Source organism: Trachypithecus francoisi, unplaced genomic scaffold (assembly GCF_009764315.1).
Source record: "Trachypithecus francoisi isolate TF-2019V2 unplaced genomic scaffold, Tfra_2.0 Lachesis_group11, whole genome shotgun sequence".
NCBI classification, from domain to species: Eukaryota; Metazoa; Chordata; class Mammalia; order Primates; family Cercopithecidae; genus Trachypithecus; species Trachypithecus francoisi.
The window spans coordinates 110,371,546-110,392,160 of record NW_022681456.1 but is presented as its reverse complement, the minus strand read 5'-3'; the positions used below and the strand labels follow the sequence as shown (position 1 = coordinate 110,392,160).

The 20,615-nt window shown below is 37.0% G+C and overlaps 2 pseudogenes; both read right to left on the bottom strand.

Annotated features, from left to right (window-relative positions):
- Window positions 1-14,362: 14,362 nt before the first annotated feature.
- LOC117090896 lies at window positions 14,363-17,913 on the bottom strand (annotated as a pseudogene).
- A 615-nt stretch (window positions 17,914-18,528) lies between these two features.
- On the bottom strand, window positions 18,529-20,210 carry LOC117090415 (annotated as a pseudogene).
- Between the last annotated feature and the right edge of the window lie 405 nt (window positions 20,211-20,615).

The window sequence follows — 20,615 nt, the reverse complement described above, 5'->3', positions numbered from 1 at the left end:
AGTATCAGCGATTGAGGATCAAATGAATGAAATGAAGTGAGAAGAGAAGTCTAAAGAAAAAAGAGGAAAAAGAAATGAACAAAGCCTTCAAGAAGTATGGGATTATGTGAAAAGACCAAATCTATGTCTGACTGGGGTGCCTGAAAGTGAGGGGGAAAATGGAACCAAGTTGAAAAACACTCTTCAGGATATCATCCAGGAGAACTTCCCCAACCTAGTAAGGCAGGCCAACATTCAAATTCAGGAAATATACAGAACGCCACAAAGATACTCCTCCAGAAGAGCAACTCCAAGGCACATAATTGTCAGATTCACCAAAGTTGAAATGAAGGAAAAACTGTTAAGGGCAGCCAGAGAGAAAGGTCAGGTTACCCACAAAGGGAAGCCCATCAGACTAACAGCAGATCTCTTGGCAGAAACTCTCCAAGCCAGGAGAGAGTGGGGGCTAATATTCAACATTCTTAAAGAAAAGAATTTTCAACCCAGAATTTCATATCCAGCCAAACTCAGGACTAAGAAATTCAATCAAAACCGTTCAACTACATGGAAACTGAACAACCTGCTCCTGAATGACTACTGGGTACATAACAAAATGAAGGCAGAAATAAAGATGTTCTTTGAAACCAATGAGAACAAAGACACAACATATCAGAATCTCTGGGACACATTTAAAGCAGTGTGTAGAGGGAAATTTATAGCACTAAATGCCCACAAGAGAAAGTTGGAAAGATAAAAAATTGACACTCTAACATCACAATTAAAAGAACTAGAGAGGCAAGAGCAAACACATTCAAAAGCTAGCAGAAGGCAAGAAATAACTAAGATCAGAGCAGAACTGAAGGAGATAGAGACACAAAGAACCCTCCAAAAAAATCAATGAATCCAGGAGTTGGTTTTTTGAAAAGATCAACAAAATTGATAGACCACTAGCAAGACTAATAAAGAAGAAAAGAGAGAAGATTCAAATAGATGCAATAAAAAATGATAAAGGAGATATCACCACCCACCCCACAGAAATACAAACTACCATCAGAGAATACTATAAACACCTCTACGCAAATCAACTAGAAAATCTAGAAGAAATGGATAATTTCCTGGACACTTACACTCTTCCAAGACTAAACCAGGAAGAAGTTGAATCCCTGAATAGACCAATAGCAGGCTCTGAAATTGAGGCAGTAATAGCCTACCAACCAAAAAAAGTCCAGGATCAGATGGATTCACAGCTGAATTCTACCAGAGGTACAAGGAGGAGCTGGTACCATTCTTTCTGAAACTATTCCAATCAATAGAAAAAGAGGGAATCCTCCCTAACTCATTTTATGAAGCCAACATCATCCTGATACCAAAGCCTAGCAGAGACACTACAAAAAAAGAGAATTTTAGACCAATATCCCTGATGAACATCGATGCGAAAATCCTCAATAAAATACTGGCAAACTGAATCCAGCAGCACATCAAAAAGCTTATCCACCATGATCAAGTGGGTTTCATCCCTGGGATGCAAGGCTGGTTCAATCTGAAAAACTATCAGATTAACAGCAGATTTATCAGCAGAAACCCTACAAGCCACAAAGGATGATGATCCTATGATCACAATATAATTATAGCCAAGAATTTTGTGTTCAGTGAAACTCAGTTTCATAAATGAAGGAAAAAAATGGTCTTATCCAAACAAACAAATGCTGAAGGAATTCACCACTAACAAACCAGCACTATGAGAACTGTTAAAAGTTTACAGTCTTGAAACAAAACCTCAAATATATCTAAATAAAACCTATATAAAGCATAAATCAAACAGGGCTTATAAAACAATAGCACAATGAATAAAGGTATTAAGGCAACAACTAGCACAATGAATGAAATAGTGTCTCACACCTCATTACCACTGTTAAATGTAAATAGCCTAAATGCTCCACTTAAAATATACAGAATGGCAGAATGGATAATAATTCACCAACCAAGGATCTGCTGTCTTCGAGAGTCACCTAACATAAGGATTCACATAAACTTAAAGAGGTTGAAAAAGACATTTTATGAAAATGGACACCAAAAGCAGACAGGAATAGCTATTCTTATATCAGACAAAACAGATTTTAAAGCAACAGTCATTAAAAAAGATAAAGAGGGACATTATATAATGATGAAAGGACTAGTCCAACAGGAAAATATCACAATCATAAATACATATTCATATAACATTGGAGCTCCCAAATTTACAAAAGAATTACTACTAGACCTAAGAAATAAGAGCAATAAAATAATAGTGGAGAACTTCAATACTTCCCTGACAGCACTAGACAGGTCATCAGGACAGAAAGTAAACAAAGAAACAATGGATTTAAACTATAACCTAGAACATTTATATATATATAAACAAGATATATATAAATATAAATGTTATATATATATATACACACAAGATATTTACAGAACATTCTACTCAACAACTACAAAATATAAATTCTTTTCATAAGCACATGGACCATTCTCTAATATAGGTAATGTGATAGAACACAAAGTAAGTCTCAATAAATTTAGGAAAATCAAAATTATATCAAGTACTCTCTCAGACCACAGTGGAATACAATTGGAAGTTTGAAAGTCCATGCAAAATGAACTCACAAAGCCATATAGATAGATGGAAATTAAACAAACTGCTCCCAAATGATCTTTGGGTCAACAATGATATCAAGATGGAAATTAAAAAATTTTTTGAACTGAATAATAAGAGTGACACAACCTATCATAACCTCTTGGATACACCAAAAGTGATGCTAAGAGAAAAATTTATAGCATTAAATTCCTATATCAAAAAGTGAGAAAGAGCAAATGTAGACAGTCTAAGGTCACCCTCAAGGAACTTGAGAAACAAGAACAAACGAAACCCAAACCCAACAGGGGAAAAGTAATAACAAAAATCAAAGCATAACTAAATAAAATTAAAACAAAAAATACAAACAGTAAATGAAACAAAAATCTGGTTCTTTATAAACAAAATGGTTAGAGCATTAGTGAGATTAACCAAGAAACGAAGAGGGAAGATCCAAACAAACTGAAATAGAAATGAAACAGGAGATAACACAACTGATACCACGGAAATACAAAAGACCATTCAAGACTACTATGAACATATGCTCACAAATTAGAAAACCTAGAGGAGATGAATAAATTCCTGGAAATACACAACCCCAATCGTTTAATCCACAAAGAGATAGAAACGCAAAACAGACCAGTAACAAACAACAAGATTAAAGTGGTAATAAAATATTGCCAACAAAGAAGTCTGGGACAAGATGGATTCACAACTGAATTCTATCATACGTTCAAAAAAGGAGTGATATCAATACTAACACTATTTTTAAAATATAAAGAAAGAGAGAGTCGTATCTAAATCATTCTATAAAGCCAATATCACCAGAATATCAAACTAGGAATAGACATAACAAAAAAAGAAAACTACATACCATTATCCCTGAAGAATATAGATGCCAAAATCCTCAAGAAAGTACTAGCTAACTGAATCCAACAGTGTATCAAATAGATAATCCACCAGATCAAGTCAGTTTCATATCGGACATCCAGGGATGGTTTATCATACACAAGTCAATAAATGTGATACAACACATAAACAGAATTAAAAACAAAAACCATAAGAATACCTCATTAGATGGGAGAAAGTACTGGACAACATTCAACATCCCTTTATGATTAAAACCCTCAGCAAAACTGGCATAGAAAGGACACATCTTAATGTTATAAAAGCCATCTATAAAAAACCCACAGTCAACATTATACAGAATGGGGAAAAGTTGAAAGAATGTTTCCCCTGAGAACTGCAACAAGACAAGGATGCCCACTTTTATCACTTCTATTCAATGTATTACTGGAAGTCCAAGCCAGAGGAAACAGACAAGATAAAGAAATGAAGGGCATTCAAGTTGATAAAGAGGAAGTCAAACTGTTGCTGTTCACCAACAATATGATAATAAACTTAGAAAACCCTGAAGACTCATCCCAAAAGCTCCTAGATCTGATGAATTCAGTAAAGTTTCAGGATACAAAATCAAAGTACACAAATCAGTGGCTCTGCTATATACCAACAGCAACTTAGCTGAGAATCAAATCAATACCCAACCCATTTTACAATAGCTGCAAAAAATAAAATAAAAGTTGTAGAAATATATCTAGTCAACAAAGTGAAAGACCTCTACAAGAAAAACAACAAAATACTGCTGAGACAAAGCATACATAGCACAAATGAATGGAAACACATCCCATGCTCATGGATTGGTAGAATAAATATTGTGAAAATAACCATACTGCCAAAAGAAATCTACAAACTCAATGCAAGTCTCATAAAAATACCACTATCATACTTCACAGAACTAGGAAAAACAATCCTGACATTTAGATGGAACCAGAAAAGAGCTCGCATAGCCAAAACGAAACTAAGCAGAAAGAACAAATCTGGAGGCACCACATTACTCAACTTCCAACTATACTAAAAGGCTATAGTCACCAAAACTGCATGGTACTGGTATAAATATAGGCAGATAGACTAATGGACAGAATGCAGAACAGAGAAATAAAGGCAAATACTTATAGTCAACTGAACTGCAACAAAACAAACAAAAACCTAAAGTGGGGAAAAGATACCCTCTTCAAAAAATGGTGCTGGGATAATTGGCAAGCCAAACGTAGAATGAAACTGGATCCTCATCTCTCCTTACACAGACAGCAACTCAAGATGAATCAGAGTTAAAGACCTGAAACCGTAAAAACTCTAGAAGATAACATCGGAAAAAAACCTTTCTAGTCATTGGCTTAGGCAGAGTTCATAACCAATAATCCAAAAGCAAACACAATAAAAACAAAGATAAATAGACAAAACAATAAAATTAAAGACTTCTGCACTAAAAAGGTATAATCAACAGAGTAAATAGACAATTCACAGAGTGGGACAAAATATTTGCAAACTACCCATTTGACAATGGACTAATATTCAGAATCTACAAGAAACTAAAATCAACAACAACAATAAAATCAAATAATTGCATCAAAAAGTGAGCTAAGGACATAAATAGACAACACTCAAAAGAAGATATACAGATGGTAGCAAACACATGAAAAAAATGCTCAACATCACTAATCATCATGCAAATACAAATCAGAACCACAATGCAATAGTACCTTACTTCTGCAAGAATGGCCATAATTGAAAAATCATAATATAATAGATGTTGAGGTGGATGTGGTGAAAAGGGAACACGTTTACCCTGCTGATGGGAGTGTAAACTAGTATAACCACTATGGAAAACAGTATGGAGATTTTTTAAAGAACTAAAACTACTATTCGATCCAGCAATCCCACTACTGGGTATCTACCTAGAAGAAAAGAAGTCATTATATGAAGAAAGACATTTGAACATGCATGTGTATAACAACACTATTTGAAATTGCAAAGATATGGAACCAGTCCAAAAGCTCATCAATCAACAGAGAAAATGTGGTGTACATATACGCACACATACTATGAAATATTTCTCAGCCATAAAGAGGAATGAAATGATGACATTCACCGCAACCTGACTAGAGTTGGAGACCATTATTCTAAGTGAAGTAACTAAGGAATGAAAAACCAAACATATGTTCTCACTTACAAGTGGGAGCTAAGTTATGTGGATGCAAAGACATAAGAATGATATAATGATCTTTGGGGATTTGGGGGGAAGTGTGGGATTGGGGTTAGAGATAAAAGACTACACATTTGGGTACATTGTACAATGCTCAGGTGATGGGTGCAGCAAAATCTCAGAAACCACCACGAAACAGCTTATTCATGTAACCCAACACCACCTGTTCCCCCAAAACCATTGAAATAAAACAAAAACAAAGAAATATATGCAAAAGACTGTAAGTGGCCTGCAAAGCCTGAAATGTTAACTATGTAACCCCTACAAAAACCGTTTACCAATCCTCAAAATAGTCTGCAGAAAGTTATCAGTTTAGTGGCAGAAATAAATTAGGCCTAAGATAAAGGCTGTCCTGGACCTACCCTAACAAACATAAAAGTAATCCTCAGGAAAATTCTATTTGTAGTGTTCTTATAGCTTAACAATGAAACAGAATTCTAGCATTATTTAATGAAATACAACAAAATTCAGTTTTCTAAAATATAAAATTTATATTCATCACTCAATAAAAATTGCCACACTTGTAAAGAATAAAAATAATTACTTAATTTATTTATTTATTTTGCTATAACAAACTATCCCAAATGTTACTGGCTTCTAACAATAAACATTTCATGTTTCATGTAGTTTCTGTGAATCAACAATCTTGTCAGGGCACAATGGGAAATGCTTCTTTCTGCTTTACTACAATGCTTGAGTACTAAGCTGGAAGACTTGAAGTCTGGGGGCTGGAATAATCCAAAGTCTCATTCATCTATATATTTGGCAGTTAGTGCTGACTGTTGGCCACCCATTGTGAAGAGTTAACAGAGCAGGTGTGGTTGTATATTCCTTTCATGTCTCCAAGAAACATAGAACCATGATTAACCTTTTGCCAACCACTGGGAATATGGCTCTATGATGTTAGGAATTGAATATTTTGTTGTATCCACCTGGAGCAATGGACTGTGCCATACTAGCCTTTCAGGTTGCTTTGCACAAGTATCGAGATTGATTATGTGCACCTAGCTTCATTCTTGGGGTCCTGCGTTTAAATATCCATGGCTGGATGAATAGCAAGATATGCTTATGTGACCGGCATATCAAAAATACTTTGGACCCAGGGTACAAATATTTCACACATGTTCCTGGAAGATGCAGCTAGGGCGAACGTACATCCTGTGTGACCTCTGATGAAGAAGGACTCTGAAGCGTATACTAGTCTTTTCTGGACTCTGTTCAGAAAAATATCTGTCCTGTTGTTTTCCCTGCATCCTTGCCATAATAAACTGTAGCTGTAAATATTTTTTAAGAAATGAAAGAATACTCTTTAACCAATGATGCACAATAAATAGGAGAGCATTAGGTAAAATAATAAACCTTGACCCTTGCTTTATGCTGCATTAGTCCGTTTTTATGCTGCTGTAAACACATACGCGAGACTGGGTAATTTGTAAAGAAAAAGATGTTTAGGGACTCACAGTTCTGTGTGGCTGGGGAGACCTCACAATAATGGTGGAAGGTGAAAGTCACATCTTACATTTCGGCAGGCAAGAGAGGATGAGAGTCGAGAGAAAAGGGAAACCTCTTATCAAACCCTTAGATCTCTTGAGACTTATTCCCTACCACAAGAACAGTATGGGGGAACCACCCCAGTGGTTCAATTATGTCCATTGTGTCCCTCCCACAACACATGGGAATTATAGGAGTTAAAATTTAAGATGAGATTTGGGTGGGGACACAGTCAAACCATTCCATATGCCTTATACCAAAACCAATTCAAAAAGGAGCATAGATTTAAATACAATAAGTGAAAATATAAAACTCTTAGAATAAAGTGAAAAAACCTTTTGACATTGATTTTGGCTATGCAAACTTTACCAAAACAAAAAAAAAAAAGAAAAACCCTCTTTCAGTGGAAACAAAATGGACAAACTGTACAGATCAAAATAATTATTTGGAATTCATCAAAATTTTGTATTATTGCTTTTGAAAATATGTGAAAACAAATATCTAACAATGATCTTGTTTGAAGGCATATAAAGAACACTTAAAAAGTTAATAATGGAACAAGAACCTATCAAGAAAAACTGAGCCAAAAGTTTGAGAATATATTTCATCCCCACTGTATTTATATATTATATGTATATTTTTAAATTGTATATAATATATAAAATATAAATATATATTATATATATTTTTATATACATACACATAAAGACACACACAGACACACACACATCACTGGTTATATAGGGAAATGAAATTAAAACTATCATAAGAGACCACTACATATTTAGAAAGACTAAAGTTAAATATTATTAATACCAATGGTTACTGAGAATATGAAGAAACTAAAACTCTCATATATTGAGGCTGAAAATGTAAAATGATACAACTACACAATTGAACAGTTTGGCCGTTTGTTAAAAACTGGAACATGCACCTTCCCATAACCTAAGCATTCCAGTACTAAGTGTTGAAGATAAACAAAAGAATATGTCCACACAAATCTATGTCTGATTGGTGTACCTGAAAGTGATGGGGAGAATGGAACCAAGTAGGAAAACACTCTTCAGGATATCATCCAGGAGAACTTCCCCAACCTAGCAAGGCAGGCCAACATTCAAATTCAGGAAATACAGAGAACACCATAAAGATACTCCTTGAGAAGAGCAACTCCAAGACACGTAATTGTCAGATTCACCAAAGGTGAAATGAAGGAAAAAATGTTAAGGGAAGCCAGAGAGAAAGGTCGGGTTACCCACAAAGCGAAGCCCATCAGACTAACAGCAGATCTCTCGGCAGAAACTCTACAAGCCTGAAGAGATTGGGGGCCAGGGTTCAATAATCTTAAAAAAAAAGAATTTTCAATCCAGAATTTCATATCCAGCCAAATTAAGCTTCATAAGTGAAGGAGAAATAAAATCCTTTACAAACTAGCAAATGCTGAGAGATTTTGTCACCACCAGGCCTGCCTTACAAGAGCTCCTGAAGCACTAAGCATGGAAAGGAACAACCAGTACCAGCCACTGCAAAAACACGCCAAATTGTAAAGACCGTCGATGCTAGGAAGAAACTACATCAACTAACGAGCAAAATAACCAGCTAACATCATAATGATAGGATCAAATTCACACATAATAATATTAACCTTAAATGTAAATGGGCTAAATGCTCCAGTTAAAAGACACAGACTGGCAAATTGGACAAAGAGTCAAGACTATCAGTGTGCTGTATTCAGGAGAACCATCTTATATGCAGAGACACAAATAGGCTCAAAATAAAAGGATGGAAGAAGATCTACCAAACAAATGGAAAACAAAAAAAGCGGGCGTTGCAATCCTAATCTCTGATAAAACAGACTTTAAACCAACAAAGATGAGAAGAGACAAAGAAGGCCATTACATAATGGTAAAGAGATCAGTTCTACAAGAAGAGCTAACTATCCTAAATATATAGGCACCCAATACAGGAGCATCCAGATTCATAAAGCAAGTCCTTAGAGACCTACAAAAAGATCTGTGACACCCACACAATAATAATGGGAGATTTTAACACCGCACCGTCAACATTAGACAGATCCACGAGACAGAAAGTTAACAAGGATATCCAGGAATTGAACTCAGCTCTGCACCAAGCAGACCTAATAGACATCTACAGAACTCTCCACCCCAAATCAACTGAATATACATTCTTCTCAGCACCACACTGCACTTATTCCAAAACTGACCACATAATTGGAAGTAAAGCATTCCTTAGCAAATGTAAAAGAACAGAAATTATAAAAAACTGTCTCTCAGACCACAGTGCAATCAAACTAGAACTCAATATTAAGAAACTCACTAAAACTGCTCAACCACATGGAAACTGAACAACCTGCTCCTGAATGACTACTGGGTACATATGAAATGAAGGCAGAGATAAAGATGTTCTTTAAAACCAATGAGAACAAAGATACAACATACCAGAATCTCTGGGACACATTTAAAGCAGTGCGTGAGGGAAATTTATAGCACGAAATGCCCACAAGAGAAGCAGAAAAGATCTAAAATTGACACTCTAACACCACAATTAAAAGAACTAGAGAAGCAGGAGCAAACACATTCAAAAGTTAGCAGAATGCAAGAAATAACTAAGATCAGAGCAGAACTGAAGGAGATAGAGACACACAAAAAAAATGTTCAAAAAATCAATGAATCCAGGACCTGATTTTTTTGGAAAGATCAACAAAATTGATAGACCACTAGTAAGACTAGTAAGGAAGAAGAGAGCGAAGAATCAAATAGACACAATAAAAAGTGACAAAGGGGATATCACCACCAATCCCACAGAGATACAAACTACCATGGATTTTCTACCATTTTCTAGAAAATCCAGAAGAAATGGATAAATTTCTGGACACATACACCCTCCCAAGACTAAAAGAGGAAGAAGATGAATCCCTGAATAGACCAATAAGAGGCTCTGAAATTGAGGCAATAATTAACAGCCTACCAACCAAAAAAAAAGTCCAGGACCAGACGGATTCACGGCTGAATTCTACCAGAGGTAAAAACAGGAGCTGGTACCATTCCTTCCGAAACTATTCCAATCAATAGAAAAAGAGGGAATCCTCCCAAACTCATTTTATGAGGCCAGCATCATCCTGATACCAAAGCCTGGCAGAGACACAACAAAAAAAGAGAATTTTAGACCAATATCCCTGTTGAACATTGATGAAAAAATCCTCAATAAAATACAGGCAAACCGAATCCAGCAGCACAACAAAAAGCTTATCCACCATGATCAAGACAGCTTTATCCCTGGGATGCAAGGCTGGTTCAACATACGCAAATCAATAAATGCAATCCATCATATAAACAGAACCAAAGACAAAAACCACATAATTATCTCAATCAATGCAGAAAAGGCCTTCGAAAACATTCAACAGCCCTTCATCCTAAAAGCTCTCAATAAATTAGGTATCGATGGGACATATCTCATAATAATAAGAGCTATTTATGACAAACCCACAGCCAATACCATACTGAATGGACAAAAACTGGAAGCATTCCCTTTGAAAACTGGCACAAGACAGGGATGCCCTCTCTCACCATTCCTATTCAATATAGTGTTGGAAGTTCTGGCTAGGGCAATCAGGCAGGATAAAGAAATAAAGGATATTCAATTAGGAAAAGAGGAAGTCAAATTGTCCCTATTTGCAGATGACATGGTTGTATATTTAGAAAACCCCATCATCTCAGCCCGAAATCTCCTTAGGCTGATAAGCAACTTCAGCAAAGTCTCAAGATACAAAATCCATGTGCAAAAATCACCAACATTCCTATACACCAATAACAGACAAACAGAGAGCCAAATCATGAGTGAACTCCCATTCACAATTGCTGGAATGAGAATAAAACACCTAGGAATCCAACTTACAAGGGATGTGAAGGACCTCTTCAAGGAGAATTACAAACCACTGCTCAATGAAATAAAAGAGGACACAAACAAATGGAAGAATATTCCATGCTCAAGGATATGAAGAATCAACATCATGAAAATGGCCATACTGCCCAAGGTAATTTATAGATTCAATGCCATCCTCATCAAGCTACCAATGACTTTCTTCACAGAATTGGAAAAAACTACTTTAAAGTTCATATGGAACCAAAAAAGAGCCCACATTGCCAAGACAATCCTAAGCAAAAAGAACAAAACTGGAGGCATCACACTACCTGACTTCAAACCTATACCACAAGACTACAATAACCAAAACAGCATGGTACTAGTACCAAAACAGAGATATAGACCAATGAAACAGAACAGAGGCCTCAGAAATAATGCCACACATCCACAACCATCTGATCTTTGACAAACCTGACCAAAACAAGAAATGAGGAAAGAATTTCCTATTTAATAAATGGTGCTGGGAAAGCTGGCTAGCCATATGTAGAAAGCTGAAATTGGATCCCTTCCTTATACCTTATACAAAAATTAATTCAAGATGGATTAAAGACTTAAATGCTAGACCTAAAACCATAAAAATCCTAGAAGATAATCTAGACAATACAATTCAGGACATAGGCATGGGCAAGGACTTCATGTCTAAAACACCAAAAGCAATGGCAACAAAAGCCAAACTTAAGAAATGGGATCTAATTAAACTAAAGAGCTTCTGCACAGCAAAGGAAATTACCATCAGAATGAACGGACAACCTACAGAATGCAAGAAAATTTTTGCAATCTACCCATCTGACAAAGGGCTAATATCCAGAATCTACAAAAAACTTAAACAAATTTACTAGAAAAAATCAAACAACCCCATCAAAAATTGGGCAAAGGATTTGAACAGACACTTCTCAAAAGAAGACATTTATGCAGCCAACAGACACATGTAAAAATGCTCATCATAACTGGCCATCGGAGAAATGCAAATCAAAACCACAATAAGATACCATCTCACACCAGTTAGAATGGCGATCATTAAAAAGTCAGGAAACAACAGGTGCTGGAGAGGATGTGGAGAAATAGGAACACTTTTACACTGTTGGTGGGACTGTAAACTAGTTCAACCATTGTGGAAAACAGTGTGGCAATTCCTCAAGGATCTAGAACTAGAAATACCATTTGACCCAGCCATCCCATTACTGGGTATATACCCAAAGGATTATAAATCGTGCTGCTATAAAGACACATGCACATGTATGTTCATTGTGGCACTATTCACAATAGCAAAGACTTGGAACCAACCCAAATATCCATCAATGATAGACTGAATTAATCAAATGTGGCACATACACACCATGGAATACTATGCAGTCATAAAAAATGATGAGTTCATGTCCTTTGCAGGGACATGGATGAAGCTGGAAACCATCATTCTGAGCAAACTATCCCAAGGACAGAAAACCAAACACCGCATGTTCTCACTCATAGGTGGGAATTCAACAATGAGAACACTTGGACACAGGGGGGGGAACACCACACCCCAGGGCCTGTCATGAGTGGGGGGCAGGGGGAGGGATAGCATTAGGAGATGTACCTAATGTAAATGATGAGTTAATGGGTGCAGCACACCAACATGGCCTATGTATACATATGTAAGAAACCTGCACATTGTGCACATGTACCCTAGAACTTAAAGTATAATAACAGTAAAAAAAGAAAGATAACGATTGGTGCTCCAATCCTTGAAACTGATACCATGAAGGGATTGCAGTTGGTGTGAAAAGTCTAGGATACATTCAGAGGAATGGGTAGAAGTGAAGATCATTTAGAAGAAAGCTAAACAACTAAGAAGCCAAAGAATTAAAAGATTTCTTTCATAGTCATTACAATCATGAGTAATTAAAACAGAAGTACTGTTTTGAGAGACTAGCTTTGAATCAAGAGCTAATATTTTCATGAAATGAGTGGGAGTGACTCAGGTTTGATAGATGATTCCAACAAGAGGAATAGGTGATGGGTTCTTTTGACATTAAAGTCAAAACTATGAATCCTGAGTATAAAGGGTGGGGAAATGGAAAGGAACTAGCCAAGTGAGGCAGACTGGAAACCAGCCATCTGGTTTGCAGCAATACTGGGGATTAAGAACCCCCTGTGTATCACTGCTGCGGGAGAGGGAGTGTCTCAGGGAAGACCAAGTTTAAGTTAAAGTCAGAAGTGAAGAAGAATAATTCAGAGAAGAGGATAAAGGTGAGGGAGGTATCAGTCATGATTAATTCTGAGTTCCAGAAAATTCAAGAGAAAGATTTTAGTCTAGGTTTAGAAGAGAGAAAGTGGATGGGGGCAAAATAGGAATGTCCAGAACCATCTGTTTATTAGAGACAGGTGATGAGTAATTAGGGAATCCTTGCCTACTTATGGTGGTCACTACCATAAGAGAGATAATTGTCATGGTAGGGTTAGTCTTGATGATGCCAGAGCTTTGAGCATTGTTGGGTACAGAGACACAGGATCCTTTTCAGGAGAGTGTAGCTTTATGGAGCTGCCTCTTAATCAGCACCAAGGGAGGTGAGATGGGCAAGCCATGGAAGTCTGCTCTGAGCCTGCTGGTTTCCGCTTGGGTGCCCTTGATACACACCTGAGAACTCTAGAGGTAAAACCTATTAGACATACCTGCAGGGCACAGATCTCAGAGATTTTATTTATACTCATTTAACATAAATTAACTGCTTTAAAAAATTATAAAATGCAAATTTCATACAATTAATTTAATTCGGTATTGAATCCATAATGTGACAGGTGCTATGTAAGGCACTTTACGCATCCTAAATCCTTATTCCAAATATTGACTTCCTACTTTATAGAGGCACACAATGATGCTCAGAAAGGGTAAATAACCTACTGTTTATACTGCAGGCAAGTAGGAGAGACATATTGACATCAAAGTTTATCAGACTTCAAAGGCCACGATATTTCATCAGAACTATGAAGGCTATTCTTGAAACAAATACAAGCTGATTGTTTGAACCACATTTTTGGATCTAATAGATGTACGGCTGTTAGTATAACATGATATTGAAGCATGTTTTATGACATCTTGCATCTAATGTATTTTTCTTTTTCCATGAGTACCACAAGATGATTTATATGATTTATATGAAAATAAAACCTAAGGCGCTTTATATGATTGTGGGCGTTGGTTAGTAGTGGTTACTGGTTGAACATTGTTTGTTGGTGTATATATTGTCATTGAAATTACTCGAGGCAATAGGTTATGCTATTAGAAGTGGAATTAGAATGAGAGGAATAAGGAAAGAGGAAATAAAGTTTAATTATGCCTTTTTGGGTGGTTGTGGTGATGGAAGTAATAATGTGGGTGTGTGAAATTGTTTTGGGTATTGATTTTTCTAGTCAGATTGAGTCTAGTAAGAGAAAGGCCAGGTTTTGACTTATGATTAGGTTTTGGTAGGGAATTATTCGATGAATTGTAGTGGGAAAATATCCTAATATGTTAGAGAATTTGAACATGTGTGATGGGGTGCTTATTTTGAGATTGTTGGTTATAAGGGTTAGATCTAGGGCTATTAGGAAACCTAGGGCGGTTACGCATAGGGCTAGGAGTTTCAGGTAATAAGGTATTGTTGGTTGGGGGAGTGTGGTGGGGGAGATATTATTGGTAATAAGAAATCCTGCGAGTAAACTGCCGATTGTTAGGCGTTTTATTGGGTTTAGTAGAGCTGGGTTATTCTCATTAATGTAGATTGAGGTTGAAAAGCGGGTCGTCCTGTTAGTGTGAGAATAATAGTCCAAGTGCTGTAGGCGCTTGTTAGGGAAGTGGCGATGAGAGTGATAGACAGGGCTCAGGCATTGGTATACGACGTGTTTGCGGTTTCGATAATAAGATCTTTGGAGTAGAAACCTGTAAGAAATGGTATGCCTGTAAGTGCTAGGTTACTGATAGTCAGGGAAGTTGAGGTAAGGGGTATTGTTTTAAATAGCCCTCCTATTTTTCGAATGTCTTGTTCGTTATTTAAGTTGTGAATAATAGATCCGGAGCAAATGAATAATATGGCTTTGAAGAAGGCATGGGTGCAGATGTGTAGGAATGCTAGGTATGGTTGGTTGATGCCGATGGTAACTATCATTAATCCTAGTTGGCTTGAGGTGGAGAAAGCTACGATTTTTTTTAATGTCATTTTGTGTTAAAAGCGCAGATTGCTATAAATATAGTGGTAATGGCTCCTAGGCATAGTGTAAGGCTTTGGACTAGCATATTATTTTCTATTATAGGGTGAAAGCGAATGAGTAAAAATACTCCAGCTACTACTATAGTGCTAGAATGAAGTAGGGCTGAAACTGGGGTTGGGCCTTCTATGGCGGAGGGTAGTCAAGGGTGAAGGCCAAGTTGAGCTGATTTTCCTGTTGCTGCTAAAAGGAGGCCCATTAGTGGTAGAAGATTTGGGCTAGAGTCTAGGATGAATATTTGTTGAAAGTCTCATGAGTTGTAATGAAGGAGAAATCATGTTATGGCTAGAACAAGGCCGATATCACCAATGCGGTTATACAAGATTGCTTGAACAGCTGCTGTGTTGGCGTCTGTTCGAGCATGTCATCAGCTAATTAGTAGAAAGGATATAATTCCCACACCTTCTCATCCAATGAAGAGTTGGAAAAGGTTGTTGGCGGTAATTAAAATTAATATAGTGGTGAGGAAAATGAGGAGATACTTAAAGAATTGGTCGATGTTTGGGTCTGAGCTTATGTATCATAATGAGAATTCTATAATGCATCAGGTAATAAATAGTGCAATTGGAATGAATATTATGGAAAAATAGTCTAGTTTGAAGCTCAGTGCTAGTTCTAGTGATTGGATAGTTGTTCAATGTCAGTTTGAGACAATTATGTCTTGATCTAGGAGGATGTATAGGGCTGTAGGAAGGAGACTGATGATAAAGGCAAATATTATAGTTGTTTTCACATAATTAGGATATAGATGTTTTTTGCTGGGTTTGATAAGGGTGATAATAATTGGGAAGATTAGGGAAGTTAAGGTTAATATGACAATGGAGGCGTGCATTGTTATTACTTTTATTTGGAGTTGCACCGATGTTTTTGGTTCCTAAGACCAATGGATAACTGTTATCCTTTAAAAGTTGAGATAGCCGTTTTGTTAAGTACGGGGGCATGGGTTAGCAGTCCTTGCAAGCTTTCTCGGTAAATAAGAAGTGGTGGGCTTCTATGGTTAGATTCACAATCTAATGTTTTAGTTAAACCATATTTACAAGGGGTGAAGCCTATAATAATACTGGGATTGAGGGATAGAAGAATAATAGGGGAGAGATGTATAAATATTAATGTGTTTTCTCGTGTGAAGGAGGGTTTTATGTTGATGATGTGGGAGGTGAGTATTCCTCGTTGCGTTGTAATGAATATGTGTAGGGAATAAAGGGCAGTAATTAGTGTATTTAGTCCTGTGAGTATCATGGTAATGCGTGATCAAGAAAATGAAGTTATTACTACTAATAGTTCTCCAATTAGATTAATAGTGGGGGGTAGGGCTAGATTGGTGAGGTTTGCCGTGAACCATCAGAAGGCTATCAGTGGAAGTAGAGTTTGAAGTCCTCGAGAGAGTATTATAATGCGGCTGTGGGTTCGTTCGTAATTTGAATTTGCTAGGCAGAATAGTATAGATGAAGTGAGCCCATGGGCAATTATAAGGATAATTGCGCCAGTAAAGCTTCAGGGGGTTTGAATGAGGGAGGCTATAATTACCAGGGCTGTGTGGCTTATGGAGGAGTATGCGATAAGTGATTTCAGGTCCGTTTGTCGGAGGCAGGTTGAGCTTGTTATAATTATGCCTCAGAGAGATAATATGAGGAAGGGGTAGGTTATATATTCTGTCAGGGGGTTGAGGATTGAGGTACGTCGTATTATACCATAGCCACCCAGTTTTAAAAGTACTGCAGCAAGAACTATTGATCCGGCAATGGGAGCTTCAACGTGGGCTTTAGGGAGCCATAAGTGTAGGCCATATAAGGGTATTTTTACTATGAAAGCTATTATGCATGCTAGTCAAGTTAAGTTATGGGATCAGGTGGTTGTTAGTTTTTGAGCTGTGTTAGTAGTGTGATGTTTAATGAGCCTAGACTATTATGTGTAAATATTAATATAATTAGTAGGGGGAGAGAGCCAGCTAATGTATAGAATAAGAAGTATGTACTTGCGTTGAGGCGTTCTGCTTGATTGCCTCATCGGGTAATAATAATTAGGGTGGGGATGAGGGTGGTTTCGAATAGGATATAAAATAAGATTAACTCTGTGGCTATAAATGTTATGATTAGGGAAATTTGTAGAAAGATTATTATGGAGAGATAAAGTTTTTTTCGTAAAGGACTTTCATTATGTAGATGATATTGGCTTGCTATGATTATGAGGGGTAAGAGTGAGGCAGTTAATGTTAGAAGAGGTGTTGCTAATGGGTCGGAAGACAAATAGGTTGAATAGCTAATGAGGTTGTTGCTAGTTTGATTGAAGAATAGAAGGGGGATGAGACTGATAATTAAGCTATGTGTGGTTAAGTTAATTCAGATTATATTGTTTTTGGAAAATCATGTTGTTGGTAATAGCATAATTGTGGGGAAAATTATTTTTAACATTGAAGTAAGCTTAGGTTGTGGGCATGGTCTAGGCCATATGTGTTTGAGATTGAAATTAGTAAGGCAAGGCCTACTGCTGCTTTGCAAGCGGTGAATACTAGTAGGGCAATAGGTACAATATTAGCTAGGGGGAAGTGTATGTTTAAGGCCATGAGGGTACTTATGATAAATAGTGAGAGTATTATTCCCTCTAGGCATAGTAGGGATGATATTAGGTGTGAGCGATAGGTTAATATTCCTAGGAGTGAAATGGTGAATGCTAGTACAATATTTATGTAGATAACGGGCATTTGGTTAGTATGATTATCATAACCTAATGAGTCGAAATCATTTGTTTTATTTAAACTACTTACCAATTCAGTTCAGTCCAGTCCCTTTTGAGTTCATCCATAGGCTAGGCTGAGGGTTAGAATAGTGATTAATATAATTGATGATTTAATTATTATGGGAAGATTTGTTGTTTGGAGAGCTCATGGCAGGGGTAATAGCAGGGCAATTTCTAAGTCGAATAGTAGGAAAGTGATGGCGACTAGAAAAAATTTTATGGAGAAAGGAATGCGAGCGGAGTTTAGTGGGTCAAATCTCATTCGTAAGGGTTGGCTTTTTCTGTGTAGGAGTTGAGTTGGGGTAACCAAAATATAATGATTATCAGTAGTAGGGTTAGGAGGGTGTTAATTGTTAGGGCTAATACTAGGTTAATTATTCTTTTTCGAATATTATCGAAGCTAGTTGATTGGAAGTCAGCTGTACTAGTTATACTAAAAGAATAGGAACCTCATCAGTAAATGGAAATATAGAGAAACAGCCAGACGACGTCTACAAAGTGTCAATATCAAGCGGCGGCTTCAAAGCCAAAATGGTGATTTGATGTGAAGTGATATAATAGTTGGCGAATAAGGCAGACAGTAAGAAATGTAGATCCGATAATAACGTGAAGTCCGTGGAAGCCGGTGGCAACAAAAAATGTTGAGCCATAAATGCCGTCAGAGATAGTAAAGGGTGCTTCATAGTATTCTGAGATTTGTAATAGGGTGAAGTAGATGCCTAATAAAATTGTAGTGAGTAGGGCTTGGATTATTTGTTTTCGGTTATTTTCTATTAAGCTGTGATGGGCCCAAGTGATTGTAACTCCTGATGCAAGTAATACAGAGGTATTTAGAAGGGGTACTTCTAGAGGATTCAGGGGGGTAACACCTGTTGGTGGTCAGTGTCCTCCTAAGTGTGGGGTAGGGGTGAGACTTGAGTGATAGAATGCTCAGAAGAAGCCAGCAAAGAAGAAAATTTCTGAGATGATAAATAAAACTATTCCATAACGGAGGCCTTTTTGAACTGGTGTTGTATGGTGGCCTTGATAAGTACTTTCTCGGATAATATCACGCCACCATTGATATATCGTTAATATGTTGGTTAATAATCCCAGTGTTAGTAGAGTAGTGGAGTAAAAGTGGAATCATATAATTAGGCCAGATGTTATTAGGAGAGCTGAGAAGGCTCCTGTCAGCGGTCATGGGCTAGGTTTAACTATGTGATAAGGGTGGGTTTGGTGAGTCATTAAGTATTATCATGTAAATAAAGGCTTACCAAGAGTGTGAAAACGTAGGCCTGGATTAGGGCAACTGCAATTTCTAGAATTGTTAGTGATATTAGGAGTACTAAAGTCAGTGAAGTTGCAAGGAAATTAATGGTTGATAATGCTAGTGCGGCATTTCCGATTAGGTGTATAAGTAGATGTCCTGCTGTAATGTTAGCGGTCAGGTGTACAGCTAGGGCTACTGGTTGAATAAATAAGCTGATAGTTTCAATGACTACTAGCATGGGAATAAGGGGTGTGGGTGTACCCTGTGGTAGAAAGTGAGCCAAGGAGCTTTTAGTTTTGAAGCGAAGACCTGTAATTACTGTACCAGCTCATAGAGGGATTGCCATGGCTAGATTTATAGACAGTTGGGCGGTGGGCGTAAATGAGTGGGGTAAGAGTCCGAGGAGGTTGGTTATGGCGATAAAAATAATTACAGATATTAGTATTAGGGATCAGGTTTGTCCTTTGGTATTGTGGGTTGTTATTATTTGTTTTAGAATTAGTTGAGTTAGGTTTTGTTGAATAGTAATTAGTCGGTTGTTAATGAGGTGTTTGGAAGTTGGAAATAGTAATATAGGAAATAGAATGATGGGTATTACAGCGGGTAAGCCTAGGAGTATTGGAGTTGTGAATGGGGTAAATAAACTTTCATTCATTTTAGTTGTCAAGGGTTGTTAAATATCTGTGTGTTAGAGGTTTTTTGTGATGGGGGTAAATAGTAATTTGTGTTTAGTAGTTTTAATTGTATAATAAGATATAGTGCACGTAGCATGGTTATAATGGTAATAAACCATGTAGATGTATTTAGTTGAGGCATTTCACTGCAGAGAAGAATGTTTTCTCAATCTTTAACTTAAAAGGTTAATGCTGTGGTAGCTATACAGTGGATCTTGGTGTTTTAAGAGTGGAATAAGTAAGGTGAGTTCATTATATCTGTAGGGTGAATACAGGCCCTATCTCAGAAATTTTTAGTGGGATTAATTCTGCGACAATTGGTATAAAGCTGTGATTAGCACCGCAGATTTCTGAGCATTGTCCGTAGTAGACACCTGGTCGTATGGCAGTGAATGTGGTTTGGTTTAAGCGCCCGGGAATCGCATCTGTTTTTAGACCAAGTGTGGGAATGGTTCATGAGTGTAAGACGTCTTGAGATGTAATTATTATACGGACAGGGGCTTCGATTGGAAGTACTACTCGGTTGTCAACTTCTAGAAGTCGAAGGTCCCCTGGGTTTAAGAATAATGGGGGGAGTATATAAGAATTAAAGATTGGCCGGGC